The sequence below is a fragment of the Panthera uncia genome, chromosome F2 (genome assembly GCF_023721935.1).
Source record: "Panthera uncia isolate 11264 chromosome F2, Puncia_PCG_1.0, whole genome shotgun sequence".
Classification (NCBI taxonomy): Eukaryota; Metazoa; Chordata; class Mammalia; order Carnivora; family Felidae; genus Panthera; species Panthera uncia.
Window position 1 is genome coordinate 18,120,751 of NC_064812.1, and position 20,068 is coordinate 18,140,818.

The window sequence follows — 20,068 nt, forward strand, 5'->3', positions numbered from 1 at the left end:
CATGTTTAAATATCATCTCTACTATTGGGAATATCACAGGTTTCTATACTGTATACATTTTTGTATTTTCCAAATACCATGATCCTGTATTGTTTTTATAATCAGAAAAAGGACAATAAATATTGCTTTTTTTAAAAAAGTGGGTCGGGGCATCTAATAGCATTTCCTGGTTTGAGGAACTCTGATGCTAATCCATTTTGCCACTCATCCCTCAAATTCATCTTGCTTCCTGATTTTCTTTTTCTTACTTAGTTCCTGAGAATCTCTCATTACTTTGGCACAGTTACATTATACACACACACACACACACACACACACAATATAAAACAACGTTAAGCCACTGACCATTATTGCCAGTCCAGTGATGGTTCTAATCTCAGTGATCAGTGATTCACTGATAAAGTCACTTGGTGCTCTGTTAGAGGCCTGGCAAAGTTAACATAACGAGCCAGTATACAGGGTAGCCTTTTCTGGCTGGGTGGTCTGTCATGTGACCACTCTTCTCTTCTTTTGGACTACAAAAGCATCCATAGGCAATATGCCAACCAATGCGTGTGGCCAGCTTCCAATAACACATTATGGACACTGACGTTTGAATTTATAATTTGCATGCATTTTGAAGTATTCTTTTGAATATTTTTTAGTCATTTAAATATCTTAAAACTATTCCTAGTTTACCAGCATTACTAAAACAGGCAACGAGCCAGATCTGGCCTGCCGGCCATGGTTTAAAGACGCTTATTACTCTATAGGAATCTACTGACTCATCTGTACCATTAAATACACCAACATCTAAGTTTCGAGCACATACCATGTATCAGGTACTGCCAGAGCACATTGTACAGACGGGCTATTTTAGCTCTATCAGTCTGAAGGGGTTCCACTATTTTTGCCACTTACAGGTGAGTGAGGCTTAGAGTTGATATCTTGAGACCATAAAGCTATTAAATTGTGATGGTGGAATTTAGGTCCAGGCATTCTGATGTCAGAATTACCTTTTAAACAGTTTATACTCAGGGTGCCGTCCGTGGTCCAGCAGCACAAGCAGCGCCTGGAATTTGGTTAGAAATGAAAATGCATGGGGCGCCCGGGTGGCTCAGTCTGTTAAGTGCATGACTCTTGATTTTGGCTCAGGTCATGATCTTATGGTTTGTGAGATGAAGCCCTGTACTGGTCTCTGTGCTGGGCATGGAGCCTGCTTACGATTCTCTCTCTCCTCCTTCTGCCCCTTCCCCTGCTTGTGCACACACTCTCTCTCCCTCAAAATAGATAAATAAACTTTAGGGGAAAAAAAAAAAAAAGAAATGCAAATGCGTGCCCTGCCCCAGACGCACTGAATCAAAATCTTGGGCTGGGCCCCAGAACCTGCTTAAGATTCCTAGATGCAGGCACCTGGGTGGCTGAGTTGGTTAAGCGTCCAGCTCTTGGTTTTGGCTCAGGTCATGATCTCATGGCTTTGTGGGTTCAAGCCCTGCTTCGGTTTTCTTTCTCCCTCTCTTTGCCCTCCACCACTCGCACTGTCTCTCTCAAAATAAATAAATACACTTGAAAAAAATTTTTTATTGTTTATTGACTTTTAAGAAAGAGAGAGAGAGAGAGCATGAGTGGGAAAGGGGCAGAGAGAGACAGACACACAGAATCCAAAGCAGGCTCCAGGCTCTGAGCTGTAAGCACAGAGCCCAATGCAGGGCTCCAACCCAAGAATGTGAGATCATGACCTAGCCAAAGTTGGATGCTTAACTGAGCCACCCAGATGCCCCAATAAATAAATAAACTTAAACAAAAAAAAGATCTATAAATGATTTTACTCACATTAGAGTTTGAGAAGCATTGCTCTAATCTAGTGTATTGGTTTCCTCAGACTAAGTATCATCCCTATGATAACTATCATTTCAAATATTTGCATTTTCCTGTTGAGCTTTCTGCATTTAGTATCAAATATGGATGTTGGCAGATACCTGGTTTTTTGTTTGTTTGTTTGTTTGTACGTTTATTTTTGAGACAGAGAGAGAGCATGAACGGGGGAGGGGCAGACAGAGAGGGAGACACAGAATCGGAAGCAGGCTCCAGGCTCTGAGCCATCAGCCCAGAGCCCGACGCGGGGCTCGAACTCACGGTCTGTGAGATCATGACCTGAGCTGAAGTCAGACGCCCAACCGACCGAGCCACCCAGGCGCCCGGCAGATACCTGGTTTTAATGAAGTTTACTGAGCACCTCTTATGAGCCAGAAATCAAAATTTATACTCAAAGAGGTTATAATTGAGTAAGAAGGATATGGTGATTACACAAACATTTGGTGCAAAATGGAATAATAAAGGTATAAAGAATGGCATGGGGATATAAAAAGAAGGAATGAGGTGAATGAGTAGTTCTGTAAAGATAGGCTTCAACATAGTGTGGCACTGGGGTGATTCTTTAAGGTTGTGTGGCTTTATGGGGACTGAAGACTTTCCAGATGAAAAGAATGTGGTGTGATTTTGATATGTGTTCCTTTCCACAGAATTAACAAGTTTAATTAAAGTGTGGGCAGTATTTAACCAAGAGTTCAGATTTAGCTATAGAAAGAACATCTGAAGGTGCATCATAGAAGACCATAACCCAACAGGGAGAAATACTAGGATGAAGTGTTTGAATGTGATAGATCACGGTACCTGCGGATAATTTTGGATGGGGGTCTAACATTGCAAACTGAGCTACATGGTGGAGGTTTGGATTTGAACGTCCCACATAAACAAGTATGATTTGGTTCACGTGTGCTTATAATAAACTGGTATTGCTCTTCCAGGCACTTGGCTCCTTTCATCCTGTTCCCTGTAGGTCTCCCTCCAGGTATCCAAATACCATCTTTCAGCTTCTTTCATATGCCGTATAACCAGCTGGTCACAACAACCATTTGATTCCTGCCTGCCCCCCCCTTGCCATGTCACTCAACTTCGTCTCTCACCCTACTTAAGACATTCTGTATATCTTGCCTGAACTGTTAAAAACACTTCCTGACTACCTCTTTTCCTCATTTCTGTTTCATCCAATGGAGTCTCTACATTTCTGTCAAACTTCTCCTTCTAAGACCTAACTCTGAATAAAAGGTTTAATTTCATCTCATTGTCAGCAAGATAAAAGCATCACATCTTTACGAATGCATTCAAGGCTAATGATCTGTTTATGTCCTCTCTTGCAGTCCATAATCCTACTATTTTTTGTGGTCCCACTAAAGTAGTGTTGCTCCCTCGTGTACACATGTTGCTTTTTACCTTAGTCAAGTTTCTTTATTGCAGACATTCTCAGAAACCTCAATGTGCTGATGAGTTTTATGAATCTGTAAGAGAGGCTCATCACATAAAGTTCCTACACTTAGATGACTATGGCATCCATTCCATGGCGATGTTGACTAACGTCTGGATTAACATTGTTATCCTGCAGTATATAGTTTAGGTAACGCCAGTATATAATTCCTGACACCACAAGTTGGATTTGTGTTCTTTCAAGATCTAGAAAAAACATGCAAAGCTTAAAGCTCCTTATTTCTTGAGTAATCAGCTCCAGGTGTGGAGACATCAGGGGTTAAGGGGGAGAAGCCTTCAGGTTCATTATGGCTCAGCCTGTGGGCTACAGAAACAGGCTCTTCTCAAAAGAGTTCAATTCACCCACTTGCTGTCAGAAAGCTCTCCCTGCTCTGGCTTCAGCAAACCTAGGTGACACGTTTTTGCTCTGCTATTTAGGGCAACAAGAAGTTCAATCCTGATCCGTTGGGGAGACATGCAATGAGTAGGGAGCCTATTCTCTGAAAGAATTTGGCATTGTATAGAGAACTGACTGAAAAGAGGCACAATTACTTTATAAGCCAAAGGGAAGGTTGCCTTTTATCTTGGATTGAGTTGGTTGTTGGGAGGCAAAATCAAACACATTCATCTCTTAACCAGGTCAGGATAGAATCACAGTTATACATGTTTACTCAGAAGGAACAGAGGCATGAGCATGTCACGTAGGGACACATCCCGCTTTTCTAGAAAACACGTGATGTGTCTCTTCAAGTAAGACAAAAAAAAAAAACAAAACATAAACGAAAGTTTTAAGGATATAAAAATATTGGAAAAAAAAGGATCTCTGGGATCAAAACTGAGTGGCTGTTTAAGTGAAGCTCTCAGTATAGTCACAAAAGGAAACTTGAGGTTCATTCAGTCCAACTCAGTTGCCTCAAATCTTTGGTGGAACGAGGCAAGGACCTAAAGAAAGAGAGGGAGAGGCAGGCTCCTTATCTCAAAGGAATCAAACTGCAATTCAGTTATTTTAGCACTTTGCTCAAGGTTGCACATCTGGCTACAAATCTGGGTTTCTTTTATCCAGATGTTTTGGCCTGCTTTATACTGCAGAAAACCTCAAATTAGCGATTTCTGGGCAGCTACACTACTCTTACATCTGACATTTTGAGGCTATTCTTAGATCCATTCCCCTCAAAAGGGGTTGTAAATTATAAGCTTTGATATTTGGATTTTAAATAAAAACCCACCCTGGGCAGTCTACAACAATACCTGAAATTTTCAGCACTGTTAAGAAATAACATGTCAAAAATGGATATTCCAAAGTTCTTGCCCTAAAACAAATTGTTGCCATATCACCCACTTTGGAAGTGCATAAGGCCAGAACAAGTGTGGAGGTCTGACTTATTTTGTATTTGGGCTTTGGTTGCAGATTGACTTAAACTTGAGAAAATTATCCCACTTCTTATTTTCCTCATCTGGATAATGGGGGTGACACATCTCAAAGTTACCGTGTCAAGACAGCCCATTGAAAGTACCCTAGGAAAGAAAGTTGCCACAGAATGGAAGTTTAGTAAAATTTTCTTTTCTTTTCCCCCTCCTTCCTAAGCAACTAACTTTAATGCAACTAAAGCAATGCTCCTTTTCTTAATTTGTTTCCTTCACTTGTTCCCTACTTTCTTCTTAAAATTTCTTTACACAGCAAACCACTGAACAAAGGGCTGGGACGTTTAGCTCAAATACCAAGGAATTTTTCTTCTCAGGGATGCATTTTATCTTTATTTTGTTTCCAGGTTCATAATTCACGATGGTACAAATTGACTATCACGTGATGAGGCAGCATCAGCTTCTCCGGGCCCGGGAACTTAACAGATACGGCGCACTTTAAATTCTGTTTGTGTCTCTTTCACGGTTGGTGTTTTTAATTTTTAATTTTATTATTTTTTTATTTTTAAAATATTTTTATTAATTTTTTTCATGTTTATTTATTCATTTTTTAATTTATTTTGAGAGCTGCAGCCACAAGCAGGGCAGGGGCAGAGAGAGAGAGAGAGGGAGAGAGAGGATCCCAAGCTGTCAGCACAGAGCCCGATGCCCAGCTCTTTTTTTAGACCTTGACCTGAAGTGTAAGACCCTCAGAGCAAATGCCTCATGTGTGGCCAGTACACAATTCATTCTCCCTGTGAGAGGGTGAGTTGAAACTTTTCTGGTACCACTGAAATGGGATCGGGCATCCGTTTCTGGACCTGCCATGATTTCAATCTTGCAAAAGCCACCAATTCCACTGGTTGTGTCCTTCAACGTACCTCAAATGTGCATTTTAAATCACCCAATTGTTGGTTTCTATATGCCCTTAAGATTTCTTCTAGGAATAGGTGGCCTTCTTTTCCTTTAGACACAAAGCAGGTGAACCGTTATAATTGCCTAGTATGTTCTGACTTTGAGAAGAGCACTCAATACGATTTTGTGTCTGACAAAATAAATGTTTTGAAATGTCTAGAACAGGGTAGATGAGAAGTGGGAAGAGCATGGCGTTGGCATCAGATGGATTTGAGTCCTGCCTCCACCATATTCCGGTGGACTCTTAGTGAAAACCCTAGTTTTTTTCATTTGTAAAAGTATAACAACTCCCCTGCCACAAACCTTATAAGGCTGCTGTTGGGGTCAATACAAATAATGGAAGGGAAAGGCCATCGGAAATTCAGAAAAATCCTTCAGATTTGAGTTCCTGTTGTTAGTTCTGAGCGTCAAGAGGCATTCAGATTTTTACCATGGCTGAAGTGAGATTAGGGCCCTTAGTCTTAATGGACACTTTCTATCCTTATTGCTACACCCTAGTTGCACTGCCATCATCTTGTGCCTGTTGTCACAGACATCCATCTGTCCTCCACTCTCGCTCCTTGTTATTTTTCCATGGAGCGGTCAGTGGGAGATCATGTCACATGCCTGCTTAGAAGCCTTCAAATCCTTCAAATGTGTCTTATCTTGAGATACTATGCTCCACAAGGTCCGTCGTGATTTGCCTTCTGTTTCCATGACCTATTGTTGAATTCCCATCTTTCTTCCTTAGTATACAACGCACTGGAACTCTTTCTGTTCCTCAACCGAGACAAGCTTGTTTCCACTTCAAGATCACTACCTGTTACTATTTATTTTGCCTAAGAACTTAGCATGCTTGGTTTCTTCTTATTTAGGTCACCTCCTCAGGGAGGCCTTACTTGATTCTGCTCCCTAAAGTGACAACTCCATTCCTAGTCACTTTCTAACACATCATCCTGTGATTTTCCTCAACACTTTAACCATTAATGGAAACTAAAATATTTATCGATTTGTTTACTTGACTGTTGTCTCTCAGCTCCTAGAATAAAACCCAGAGAGCAGGGGTATAGTCTGTATTTCAGAGCCTAGAACAGTGCTGGATAGAAAGTGCCCAGTGAATACTGCTAAGTACATACAGGTATAAAATAATGGTGCTAAATGCTCAACTTTTGTAAATCTTGTACCTGCTTGCTCCAAATTGAAGCATAGCACAGGTAACAGAGGACATCAAGGGTATAAAGAATGGCTCATTTGTTATTCAAATTTTAAAAAGGGATTTTCCTCTTCTCTGCTGTTCATTTCCATGAAGCAAGAACTTACCCCACATGTTAGACCCAAGGAAATACTTGAAACTGTGTGGCTTGGTCATATACAGACTGCGGATCTAAATTTTTTTTTTCCATGTTTTAATCAATATTGCATAGATGTGGATTTAAGCACACAAAGAGGGTTTTATGTTTTTTACTCTCTTTGATAGCCGACAACCTTCTTTTTATCTCTGAGTATCTGGAGAAGATAACTTTAAAAAGGGAAATACGCTACGTCTGTGTGCATTGATGACCACAGCTATTGCTTGCCTAATTTTCAACTCCACCCAGGAGAAGTCCCACCCAGTCTTGCCAAGAATCTAGGAACTGGATGGTAATTTGGAACCAGTACTAGTTTTCCCCGAGTATATTTTTGGCAGAAGAAACAGCTAGAGATTAGGGAGTGTGAAGAGGGCTGAAAGCTTCCATTGACCTTCTGGGGCCTTGATTAAGGCTGCTTATGTTGCCGTGACTCCATCAGATGGCCACCTTCCAAACTGTTCAAAACATTACTTCTGGGCATATAGAGCTGATATCTCAGTGCAGGGATAGAAGCCCAGCCTGGACAAGGTCCAGTTAAGAAAGCATCTCCATTGGAATACTATCTGGCAAGGGACAAATCCAGTGATGCCATAGGCATTATCTGCCTTCCCTTTCCATGCTTGAATCATTTCCTTCATAGACCAGATAACGAGCAGTCTACAGAAATATAACTGGGTGAGAATCTGTATATAAACATTGAACTATTTCTTCAGAGTTGATCTTGTCCAGCTGAACTTCTGGAGTCAGACAAATATGGGCCCCAGCTATAATCTCATTGTCTCTTTCTACCATCATGAATGAGAACATGTATGGACCAGTTTCTTTGTCTTATTTCGTTTACTCTAAACTCACTGATAAATTCTTCTTTTTTTCCTGTTTAAACTAAGTTGACAGATGTAAATCGTACGGTGGATGGAGGCTTTGATTGGGGGTAAAAATTAGTAGACAATCACTTTAATTCAACTGATTCCTATTCATGACTATTTCGCCAGTCCTGATTAGTTCACTCAACTTGTCACGTCATCCTGTGAAGTAACAACCTCTGTGAAGCCCTTTGGTAGTCGCTAAACTCCATCTGGGAGTCAGTGACTCCATCTTTTATTTCCAAATGGCACTTGTATTTTCCAGGAATAATGCCCTTAATATAAAATACTATATTTAATGATTTAAAAGTTTCTCTCTACTTTCTAACAGGCCGTGATATGCCCAAGGAGAAGGGCTGAATCTTACTCACCTTTTTCAAAATTATTTTTTAATGTTTCTTTATTTTTGAGAGAGAGAGAGAGAGAACGAATGGAGGAGGGGCAGAGAGAGAGGGAGACACAGAATCTGAAGCAGCTCCAGGCTCTGAGCTGTCAGCACAGAGCCTGATGCGGGACTTGAACTCAGGAACAGCAAGATCATGACCTGAGCCAAAGTCAGACATTTAACCTACTGAGCCTCCCAAGTGACCCTCTTACTCACCTTTGTAAACATATCTTACCTCCATGAAATGCTTATTGACTGAAGACTTTGTATTTGCTGATCATGTGAGTAAATAAGTCATCAAGTGAGTACATAAGAGTTATCTTAATTTAGCAAAAAATACAGAATCCTTAAGTCAATGACAAGTACATTTTGGTTGAGAGCCTACCAAATGACAAGCAGTTTTGAATAAACGATTTCATAAACACTGAACAATCTTATAAATTAAACATTAATATCCTCCCCCGCCTTTTTTTTAGTAAAGAAGGTGTCATGAAACATAGGGTTGAGGGAGTGAATGCCAAATTCAAGATATCAAAACCAGGAAAGTCTCTCACTTAAAACAAATTTGTTCACCAAGTGGCCAAAATTGTGTTTTACTGAGTTTAATTAATAGAAATCAAGCTAAGTGGCATCAACAGAGATATCCCTCAGAATGATGACATTTGCTCTTCATCTTCCATAATAACCCCATTGTATAGATGAAGAAACTGGGGACTCAGCAATATAAAAAAATTACTAAAGTCTATAATGAGGCAGCATTAATTCAAAACAGATTTATTTCCTTCAAGTCTGATGCTCTTTCCAATTTCTCATAAGTTCCTTACAACTGTTTTCTTCTATAAATTCTAATAGTATTACATTAAATCATATCTCAATAAACACATTTTTGTGGGTGTTAAAATAATGGAGTCCATTTATGTTACTCTGATTACCCAAAAACAAAGATATGTGTTTATCTAACAATATGCAGCTTAGAGAATCTAAAAGGTTGATGCATCTAAAATTGGAGTGGTTAAAAGCATAGGTTTTGGACTAATTTGGGGCCAAAGGTGTGAATTAGAATCCCAGCTCTGCTATTCATAAGATGGGTGACACTGAGTAGGTCACACAGACTCAATGAGGCTAAATTTCCTCCTTTTTAAATAATCTTTTTCTTGATTGCAATGGAACAAGGCTGGCTAATCAAAGCAGAGAAGGAATGTGCTGGAGTTGCCAAAGAGGAAAGACCAGAGAACCAGGTAAAGAGGGTGGAGACATTAAAGGAGAATTCTCATCCTGATTCTTAACTCTTTTCCATGCCCACCTCCCACAAGGAATGACCTTCAGCCCACTTTCTTTAAATTATCACAAGGGATATTCTGATTGGTCCATGAGTTTATTCTGATAGGTCACATGACTACTCCTTGGCTGAAATTGTGCAGAGCTCTTCAATAGCCATTGCCATCAATTCCGTACACAATGTAAAGGAGGTAATTCTCCAAAAGGTAGCACAAATCCTTTTATCAAAAACAAAACAAAACAAAACGAAAACAAAAAACCCCCATACAAGCAAAAAAATCCCAAAAAACCCCAGGAGTCCCTAAAACAATAGACATCTAAGGAACTCCTTCATAGGGTTACTGTGAAGGTGGCAATCAGAGGGCAGGAAATCAAAGGAGAGTAAGAGAAAGGAAGAGATCGTTGGTCATCAAGTCCCAGATTGCTTGATTAATATCCATATTAATGATCAGGGTTTTATGATTTTACAATTGATTTTAGATATTTTAGAATTTTAAAAATGTCCTATGAAATTGATCATTAGTTGAAGAATCAGGAAGAATTGCAAGAGCTTTGATTTTCCTGCTATATTTCTATAGTTAAAATACTTCCTCCATGAGGTTAAGGAAGCTCCTTTGTCGAAGGGAGATACTAAAATATCAATCAGAAACATGATTTCAGGTCAAAAGAAACTTTGGACACAATCGGGTTTATCTACATCAGAGAGAAAAGCTAAAAGCTCAGAAGAGAAAAGGGGTTGGCAAAGTATATTTTGTAATCCTAGGTCTTTATCAGTTATACGGAGAACTAGAAACAAAAGGCCAGACCAATGAGGTCACCTATAAAAACCCTTTTTTTTATACGTGTAATTCTTGAAGTTCATGTGCGCCTGGCTGTTTAGTGGGTCTGAGTCATGATTTGTACACCGTGAAGACGAGTTGTATGTCGGGGGGGGTCAGAACTCCAGAAGCAGTGGACAAACATTAACACTAAGCCAGGTCTCTGAATAAAAAGCCAAATGGTCTGGTCTACAAGCTGTGGAAAGGAAGTCAGTGAAAGTGATGGAGATCTGGTCTGAGGGAAACACTAATGCTATCTGACTTACCCTTGGTAGACAGTGGTTTCATTTGTTCAGAGATCACTGCCTAGACAAAGGTTTCTTGAAGACACCTAATCTTCTGTCTTCATTTTTGAAAAAAAAAAAAATATATATATATATATATCCATGTACCATGCACATAGCTTTTTGGAGGTTTAGCAGAGGACATGGCATTCTGGAACACTTAAGTACCCTGAGCTCTCTGTAACAAAGAGGAGGGTCCCTGGCAACCTGCCCCCATGACAAAGCTTGTGTTCAAACTTTAGGCTCCCCTAGGGTTGGCAATGATGGTTTTCATTTAGGCCTGGTTGGGCCCCCCAAGTAGAAGACTTGGAGACTAGTTCTGAATCAACTCTGTCATGCAGTTGCTTGGGGGTGCCAGATTTGAGAAGAAAAAAAAAAGGCAAAACAAAAAACACTCTCGAAGTCCAGAAAAGTTTGGCTCAAGCGTTTGCATATAATAAAAAATAACAAAGAGGAAGAAAAGTGTGTTTGTTCTTATGAAATACGGAGTCAGTGCTTTTATGTCATCATCAAAAGGCAGTGTCAAACCTCAGTCACAGCTGCTGCTAAATGCGTCGGAGAAAGACCCTGAAGGTGAGCGCTAGGGTGGGATTATGGGAATCCTTGCCTGACAAATCTGTGGATTTCGACAGCCCAGCTAATTACAGGGCAGGGCAGCCCAAACGCTGGCTCTGACAGAGACTGGGTTCCACACTCAGGGTAGTAACTTAAGCCACCCTGGGTGTCCAACCTCTGCTCTCAATCTACCCTCAGAACAGGCTGTCCTCAGGCTTAGTCTACAGAACTCCAGAGGACAGAGAAGGCAAAGAGGAATTTTTGCGTGCCCTTTAAAACTCCAGCTGAGTTCAGACTTCAAACAGCAAATGAGAGATTCCCATATCCCTGCTCTTGACTTTTCCCGTAATCCAATCTCCAGGATTTGAAGGGTTTTAAATCAGGGCGTCTCCACCCTGTTTGGAGGGTGTCATGGGAATCTCCAAACAAAGTTGTATTTCGCTTTTACTCCAGCCTGTGGGAATGTGGTGCGAGCCTCTATCAGCTGTGCGAGTCCCCAGCCTTTGGGTTGCGATGGCCCGGTGCCAGCTCTCTAATGGTTGCCGGCTTTAGTGATTAAACTCAATTTAGATGCGGAGTGTTGAGGTTTTGCGTGCAAGCTGCAGAATCCGATTGCCTATGGTCGGATTTCAGCGCCACTATTTAAAAATGGCATAAGCTCTGTCTAGTCAGTTAACCCCCGAGTCTGTTTCTCCTTCCAAAAGAAAGAGATAAGGAGAATAGCAAGCATTGGTTGAATTCTTACTCTGTGAAATATGCTCAGAACACTCTATGCTTTCAACTCATGTAATCTTCATAATCCTCCTATAAAGCAGGTACTCTTATCATAATTGTCACCCCCATTTTATTGAGCATCACAGGGCACAGAGTGATTAAATACCATGCCCTGGGTGCCAGGCTCGCACACAGCGGACAGGGATTTGAACTCGGCAGGTTTAGCCCCAGTGACTCAGTGTCCACTTACTACGCTGTAGTGCCTCTCCGATGGTAGTGGGAAGGAAAAGTACCTAACTCAAAGTGTTCTGGTGACACTAAATGAGCTCTACATAAACAGGTTGTAGCACCGTGCCTGGAGCACGGTAAACACTTAGTAAATATTAATCATTATTGATAATGGTGATGGCGGTGTGATGGTTATGAGAAGGCGATGATGCTAATAGTGACGGAGTTTGAGAAAATGCACATCCATCCTTTTCAACCATGTGTCACCTTCTTGAGGACAGGAATCCAGGACAGTGGCGTTTCTCATCACCTTGAACTGATGGAAAGGGAGTGACGCTCCCATCTCTTTAGAAAGAAAGCCCGACCATCTTTATTTTACTTTTTTAAAGTCTATTTATTTATTGAGAGAGACACAGAGACAGAGAGATGGGGAGAGGGGCAGAAAGAGCGGGAAAGAGAGAATCCCAAGCAGCCCCCATGCGCTGTCAGCTCAGAGCCGGATGCAGGCTCGAGCCGAGATCAAGAGTTGGACGCTTAACTGACTGAGCCACCCAGGAGCCCCAAAACCTACCCTCTTTAAATAAAATAAAAAAAATAAAGGGCTCCACTGTTCCTGGGTGACTGTGAAAGGGAAGGAAAGAAGAAAAAAAGGAAAAGAGTCAAAGCAAGGATTTCTCTGCCCTCCTTCCCCACATCCGACTGATCCCTCAGGCCCTGCCCTAGGTGATTCCCACAACAAATTGTTTGGGTGCGCACTATTTTGAGATTCTACCAATTAAGACATTTGAGCATGAAACACGAAAGAGGCTAAGAAACCCGCTGAGACACCACAGCTGGAATCTCTGAGCCAGGGTTTCACCCAGGCCCGGGTGCCATGCTGCTGTCGCGGTCATCAGTCATCACTGTGGAAAATAATTGAAATACCCCTTAGAGCATCCCCAAGGTAACGCTCGTCTCTGACTCTTCCCAGCATTCTCTCATGTGACAAACACATATTGAGCGTCTCATCGATACGAAGGCTGGCTTCCACCACCTCCACGACAGGCCACTGGGCAAGTGTCTGGTCCCAGTTGGAAGCAGGGCTCCAGACCATTATAGCAGGAGGCAGCTGGCCAGGAAGATATTAAACAAGGACACAGACTCATAATTCCAAGCAGTTGGGAGTCTGTTGTTTTAAATACCCTGCAGCTCCTCTTTGGTTCTCTGGAGGCAAAAATAGCTCAGTTGCCAGGGAACCTATGTGTAGCGATAACTTCTCACTAAACAGATGTACAGATCTAAACTCTAAAAGATTGCTCTTTAAAGCTTCCACTGACGTTTGCACAATATAAGATGGGTTCATCATTAACACCCTAAGAATATGTTGTCATGTTGAAATACTATGAATTAAGAGAACACACCGATCACAAAAAATTAGGGACTAGATGCTGTCCCTATCAAGCTCATCCCAGAGTCACGGCCTCCCATGTCCCGCCAGACACTGTAGTTGAACAGAGGTTGAGAAAATGGTTTCTGAGAATTGCAAGGTAAATAAATCAGGTAGATCGATATGGTTAGTAGGATATGGTATAGTGAGTATAATATCTAGCCCAGGGAAGATTTTTTTTCTTACATCTTAAACTGAGTCACTATTCTTAGAGTGACCTATGTATTCATTTCCTAAGGCTGCTGTACTCAGGTAGCAAAAGCTAAGCATCTCAGAACAACAGGAATGTATTGTCTCTCGGTTCTGAAGGCTAGAAGTCTGAAATCAAGGTGATGGCAGGACCATGTTCTCCCTAATGCCTGGGGAAAAGAATGCTTCTTGCCTCTTTCTAGCTTCTCACAGTTGCTGGCAATTCTCAGCATTCTTTGGCTTGTAGACTGCAATCTTGTCTCTGTTGTCACATGGCCCTCTTCCTCCTGTGTCCCTCTCCTTTTCTTTTTAAAAAGTTTTTTTTTATTCATTTTGAGACAGAGACAGAGAGAGAGCTTGAGTTTGCGCCAGCGGAGGGAGGGGCAGTGCTTAAGCATTCGGTGAATGAATAAATGAATGCATTGACCTAGGTGATGTCTTTATCTCAATGCCCTCCCTTCCTGATTCCTCCACTTTCCCTGTCTGGGAGACCTTTCTTGATCCTTCCTACCACAATTTGTAACTTTTTCAAGACATCACTTTGTTTCCTGGAAAGGAGGAACTGTGTTCCCAACCTTCCAATTCTCCAAAATCCCGAACAGTGCTTTGTATGGAATAAGCACTGAATTGCTCAGTAAATATACATTAGATTGAATTAAATTAGTGCTACCTCGGGGCGCCTGGGTGGCTCAGTCGGTTAAGCGTCCGACTTCAGCTCAGGTCGTGATCTCGCGGTCCCTGAGTGCGAGCCCCGTGTCGGGCTCTGGGCTGATGGCTCAGAGCCTGGAGCCTGCTTCCGATTCTGTGTCTCCCTCTCTCTCTGCCCCTCCCCCGTTCATGCTCTGTCTCTCTCTCTGTCTCAAAAATAAATAAACGTTAAAAAAAAAAAAACATTTTAAATTAGTGCTACCTCTGTTTTCACTTTCTTGGTCAAGTCTGTCCCAAGCTTTGCTTCATACTCTACCTGGTTACTGTCCCTTGTCCCACACTTCGAAGACCAAGGTTTTAGGACAGCTGTCCTAGTCCCTTTAGCGAGGTGATGAACAATCGGACATTTTGCCATATTTACTTCATCAGTTTTTGCTGAAGTTTTAAAAAGAGATATCAGACATGATGATACTTTACCACTAAATACCTCAGTATGCGTTTCTAAAAGGTAAGAACATGTTCTTACGTAATGACAAGATTATTATCACACCCAATAAAATACTATAATTGTATCGATATTATCTAATACCATCCTAGTTCATATTCTGCTTTCCCTAAGTATCTCAAAATGTGTTTCATGGTTGTTGTAGTCAAACTATGATCTAATCAGTTTCCATTCATTCCTTTTGACTGTTTGGTCTTTCAATTTAGACAATTGCTCTGTTTCCCCGCCTTCTTTTTTTCATAACATGATGTTAAATCTAGTTGATGGGTTTAGAGAGTTTATATTTCTGTTCATCTGTATGTTCAAAATTCATTCATAGTCAAAAGTTAAAAAAATTGAGTTCAAAATGGATCATAGATTTAAATTTAAAATATAAAACTGTATACTTTCATAAAATGGCATAGAAAAAAATCTTTGGGGCCTAGGTCTTGGTGAAAAATTTTTAGATATGACACTCAAATCTCCATTCTTAAAAAAAAAATTGGTAAATTGGATTTCATCAAAAGCAAACAAAAAATTGCTCTGGGAAAGATTCTATTAAGAGAATGACAAAACAAGCTAAGACAAGGAGATAATATTTGCAAACCTCTTATCTGACAAAGGGATATATAGAGAATAAACAATACTCAACAGTAAGAAAGCAAACAATCTGACTAGAAAATGGGTACAAGTCATGAATAGAAGAGGATGTATTTCACCAAAAATAAGATTCAGATGACAAATAAGCCTATAAAAATTTGTTCACTATCACTTGCCATTAAGGAAGTGCATACTAAAACTGTCATGAAATATGACTACACACTCTTAAGAACTACAATCAAATAGTGACAATACCAAATACCCAAGAGGATACACAGAAACTGAATATCTCATACACCATTGGTGAGAACATGAAGTTGTAGAGTTACTTTGGAAAATCATTGGACAGTTTCCTAAAAATCGAAAACTTAAACTAAATATATATACTTGTCATACAACCAAGCAATCATAGTCTTGGACATTTATTGCAAAGAAATGAAAAATTATGTCTGCACAAAAACTGGTACATGAATGTTCATAGAAGCTTTATTCATGGTAGCCAAAAACTATAAACAACCCAAATGTCTTTCAATGGGTAAATGATTAAACAAACTGGTACATCCATACTAAGTAATATTCAGCACAGAAAGAATAAACTATTGGTATACTTAACAACTTGGATGGATCTCAAGGGAATTATGCTGAGTTAAAAAAAAAAAAGCCATCTTTAAAGCGTCATATACTATGTTATTCCATTTATATAACGTTCTTTAAATGGCAAGATTATAGCAACAGAGTCCAAAGTAGTGGATGACAAGTGTAAGAAATGGTAGGGGGGTGTAACTAGAAGAGATCTTTGTGGTGATGGAATAGTTCAGTATCTTGGTCACATCTATCTACACATGTATTAAATATGGCATAGAACTATATATGCACATTGTACCAAATATGATAACTTCCTGGTTATCATATTTCACTATAGTTATCTAAAATATAACCATTGGGAAAACTGGGCCAAGGGTTCATGGGACTTGCCTGTACTATCCTTCAACATCCTGTGAATCTATCCTTTTTCAAAACAAAAAGTTCAAATGAATCCAAGAATAATAGGTTGTATTCCAGGCAATCTGATTGCGTCATCATCCCACCTTCTTATACTCGATTTAGCACCTCTTTTTCCTGACCTGTACCTCTCAGTCTAGCTTATCTCTTGTGTTCTCTTCTCTACAGTGTTTAACACGTGGCGATGTCCATGCCACATCACAATGGCACTGTGTTTCTCAAATCAGAATTACGTAGGGGGCTTGTTAAGACAGATTCCAGGCTCCAGCCCCAAATATTCTGATTCAGGAAGTCTGGGAGATGCCAATAATTGACATTTCTAACATAATCTTGGATGATGCTGATAGGGACTACACTTAGTACTACTGGCATAGTGTTTTGTATAAAGCTGGTAGTCAAGAACCCTGCAACCTAGTCTCTACCCTATATGACGTTCATCAAGACAACCTCTCAGAGCTTTGGTTTCTGAAAATGTGAGGTACTCAGCTTATGCAATTGTTGTGAAAGAGGTAAGATATAACAAGCTACTGAAATAAGGGAAGTGAGGACTAAGGTCACAGAGGTAGCCAGGGGCACTCAGGTATAAGGAGTCAGGTGTTTGGGGTGCCTGGGTGGCTCAGTTAAGCAACTGACTCTTGGTTTCCACTCAGGTCATTATCTCATGGTTCGTGGGTTCAAGACCCACATCGGGCTCTGCAGCTGGCAGCACAGAGCCTGCTTGGGATTCTCTCTCTCTCTCTCTCTCTCTCTGCCCCTCCCCTGCTCACAGTCTCTTTCTCAAAATAAATAAATCAACTTAAAAAAAAGTGTCAGATCTGTGAACTTTCAGCTCAGGTTCCCTTCCTCTACGCCAGGCAATCACTTCTGGAACTCACCTAAGAATCCTGAACATCTTAGGGGTGCCTGGGTGGCTCAGTCGGTTGAGCATCTGACTTCAGCTCAGGTCATGATCTCACGGTTCGTGAGTTTGAGGCCCACGTCAGGCTCTGTGCTGACAGCTCAGAGTCTGGAGCCTGCTTCACATTCTGTGTCTCCCTCTCTCTCTCTGCCCCTCCCCCGCTTGCTTGCACACACATGCTCTCTCTCTCAAAAATAAACATTAAAAAAAAAAAAAAGAATCCTGAACATCTTCTACAACTGACACTTCTTGTAATATGAGCATACTTAGTGCCCCTGAGTAAAACCTAGTTCAGACACTACTCACTGATTCAGCTCGACTTTGGTGTATATTTCTGCCACAAACACCCACAGGGGGAAACATAATTCTGGGGACATTTTTAGATGTACGTTGCCATGCATAGTGTGTGACGTTACAGCACCACATACTGCTTAAAATCAATTCCCTAGAGCACCTGGGTGGCTCAGTCAGTTAAGCATGAGACTCTTGATCTCGACTCAGGTCATGATCTCGAAGTTCATGAGTTCAAGCCCTGCGTCGGGCTCTGTGCTGACAGTGCAGGGCCTGCTTAGGATTCTTTCTCTCTTCCTCTCTCTCTGCCCCTCCCCCCACTCTCTCTCTCTCTCTCAAAAGTAAACAAAAAAACTTAAAAAAAAAAAAAAACACAATTTCCCACCCCAACCCCAACCCAAAAGTTGAAACTTTTGTAGTGGACCATAAATCGGGGGACCTGTGTTTTCTAGGTCTGGCTCCGCCATTAAAGGTCTCTGACCCTCGGCAAGACACAGCTCCTCCCTTGTCTTCAACTTTCTCATCTGGAGAATAAGACATTTGTCTAGCTGGCCTCTAATGGCCCTTCAAGCTCTGGGATTTTGAGTCTGATTTTGCCAAAGAGTTTTTTTTTTTTTTTTTTTTTAAGATTATTCCTTCCAGGAGCCTGGCTGGTTCAGTTGGTAGAGCATGCGACTCTTGATCTTGGGGTCATGACTTCAAGCCCCACGTTGGACCTAGAGCTTACTTAAAACAATTTTTTTAAAGATTATTTCTTTAATCTTTTCTCTACCTTGCCAATTAATAGCAATAGTGAGGATCACTACTTCAAAAACCATCGATTTGGAATTTGATTAAGATTCAGTCTAGTTTGGCCAATTATTAACAATGCAAACTTGTTCACTGACAGTTTTTATGGACTTCTGTTTCTTTTTCTGCAAAATGAATATAATAACACATCCCTCCTAATTAGTTACCATTATTAAATACTATAATATATGCAAAAACTACATACAGGTGTAAAGTAAGGTAGCATTCTCTGATCCTTGTATATTTCCTCTTCCTGTTTTTTTCTGTCTCTCATCCTTCTTTCCTTTTGTCTTCCATCGTCACTCACAAATTCTCTTTTCTCTATAAGACCTTGATATACAGTTTCTGGATACTAAGAAAATAAGGCCCTATTCATCAAGCCAATAAATATTTAACTAGTCGCTAACATGTGGCTGGCAAATTCTTGGATTCAGGGGAAGTCGTCTTAAAGGGATAATTTCCTATTTTTCCCAGCTGAAACTCCTGTTACATTGATCCTTGAATGAATTACTGTATTCTCCATCTTTTTTTTTTAAGTTGATACAATATCAACTTAATTTTTTTTTTTTAATTTTAGAGAGAGAGAGTGCAAGCAGAGGAGAGGGGCAAAGAGACACACAGAGAGAGAGAGAGAGAGAGAGAGAGAGAGAGAATCTCAAGCAGACTCCATGCTCAGTGTGGAGCCTGACACGGGGCTTGATCCCATGACCCTGGGATTGTGACCTGAGCCGAAATCAAGAGTTGGTGGGCTGCTCAACTGACTGAGCCACCCAGGTGCCCCTCATTGTGCCCCTTTAAAAAACAACTCTACGAGTATTCTATCGAGGGTTTTAGCGGCATTTTACAATTGAGAAAACTCAAGCATAAAGAGATCAGGACTCAACCTTGAGTTCTATGTGTTGTTGTTGTTTTTGTTTTTTTGCCAAATTAGTTCCGTTTCTTTGCAGAGACTGGCTATTCACCAAAACCACTTTCTCCTCTTTGTACTTGCACAGATAGACAACACTCTTCACTCTGCCTTGCTGCTCAGTAAGATCGCATATTCGAGTTCTGGTCAATGGAATGTGAGTGGAAATGTGTCGAGTACCACTTCTGGATCTGGTCTAAAAAGCTTCCAGTAAGATCCTCCATGCATTATACATTCCTGTTTATTACAACAGGTAACATTGCCTTAGCTTACCGTCGCTTCCTATCACTCCTATGTCTCTGTTTCTCCTTTTCCCCAAACATTCTGTACCTACGCCTCCCTTCCTCACAATGCTTTCCTTTCGTGATATGCACTAATCTTCTATCTCTCCTTCAAGGCTCACATGTGAGCACCATATCGTGTGAGCAGCCTGACGCCATCCCCAAATCCTTTCAAGTACTCTTTGTAAATACTTGTAGCGTGAACAATCAAGTATTATACCTTTTGCTACTTGATTAAATTGGGGAATATTGATCATGCATATTGGACTTCACTCAAATCAGATTGTCTTAGATCACCACATACCCATGATACCCCGTGAGGTATTGAACATATGGTAAAAACTTGATAGATTTCTGCTAATTAGTTGCAAGGTATTGTTTGATAAGCAAAATTGAAAATACCTGACCATTTCCTGGCTATTTATTAATTTTCAGTGATTTACTGAGTATCTATCATGAGTTTGGCATTGCTCTAGAAACTAAGACCAAAGTAAGCACACTA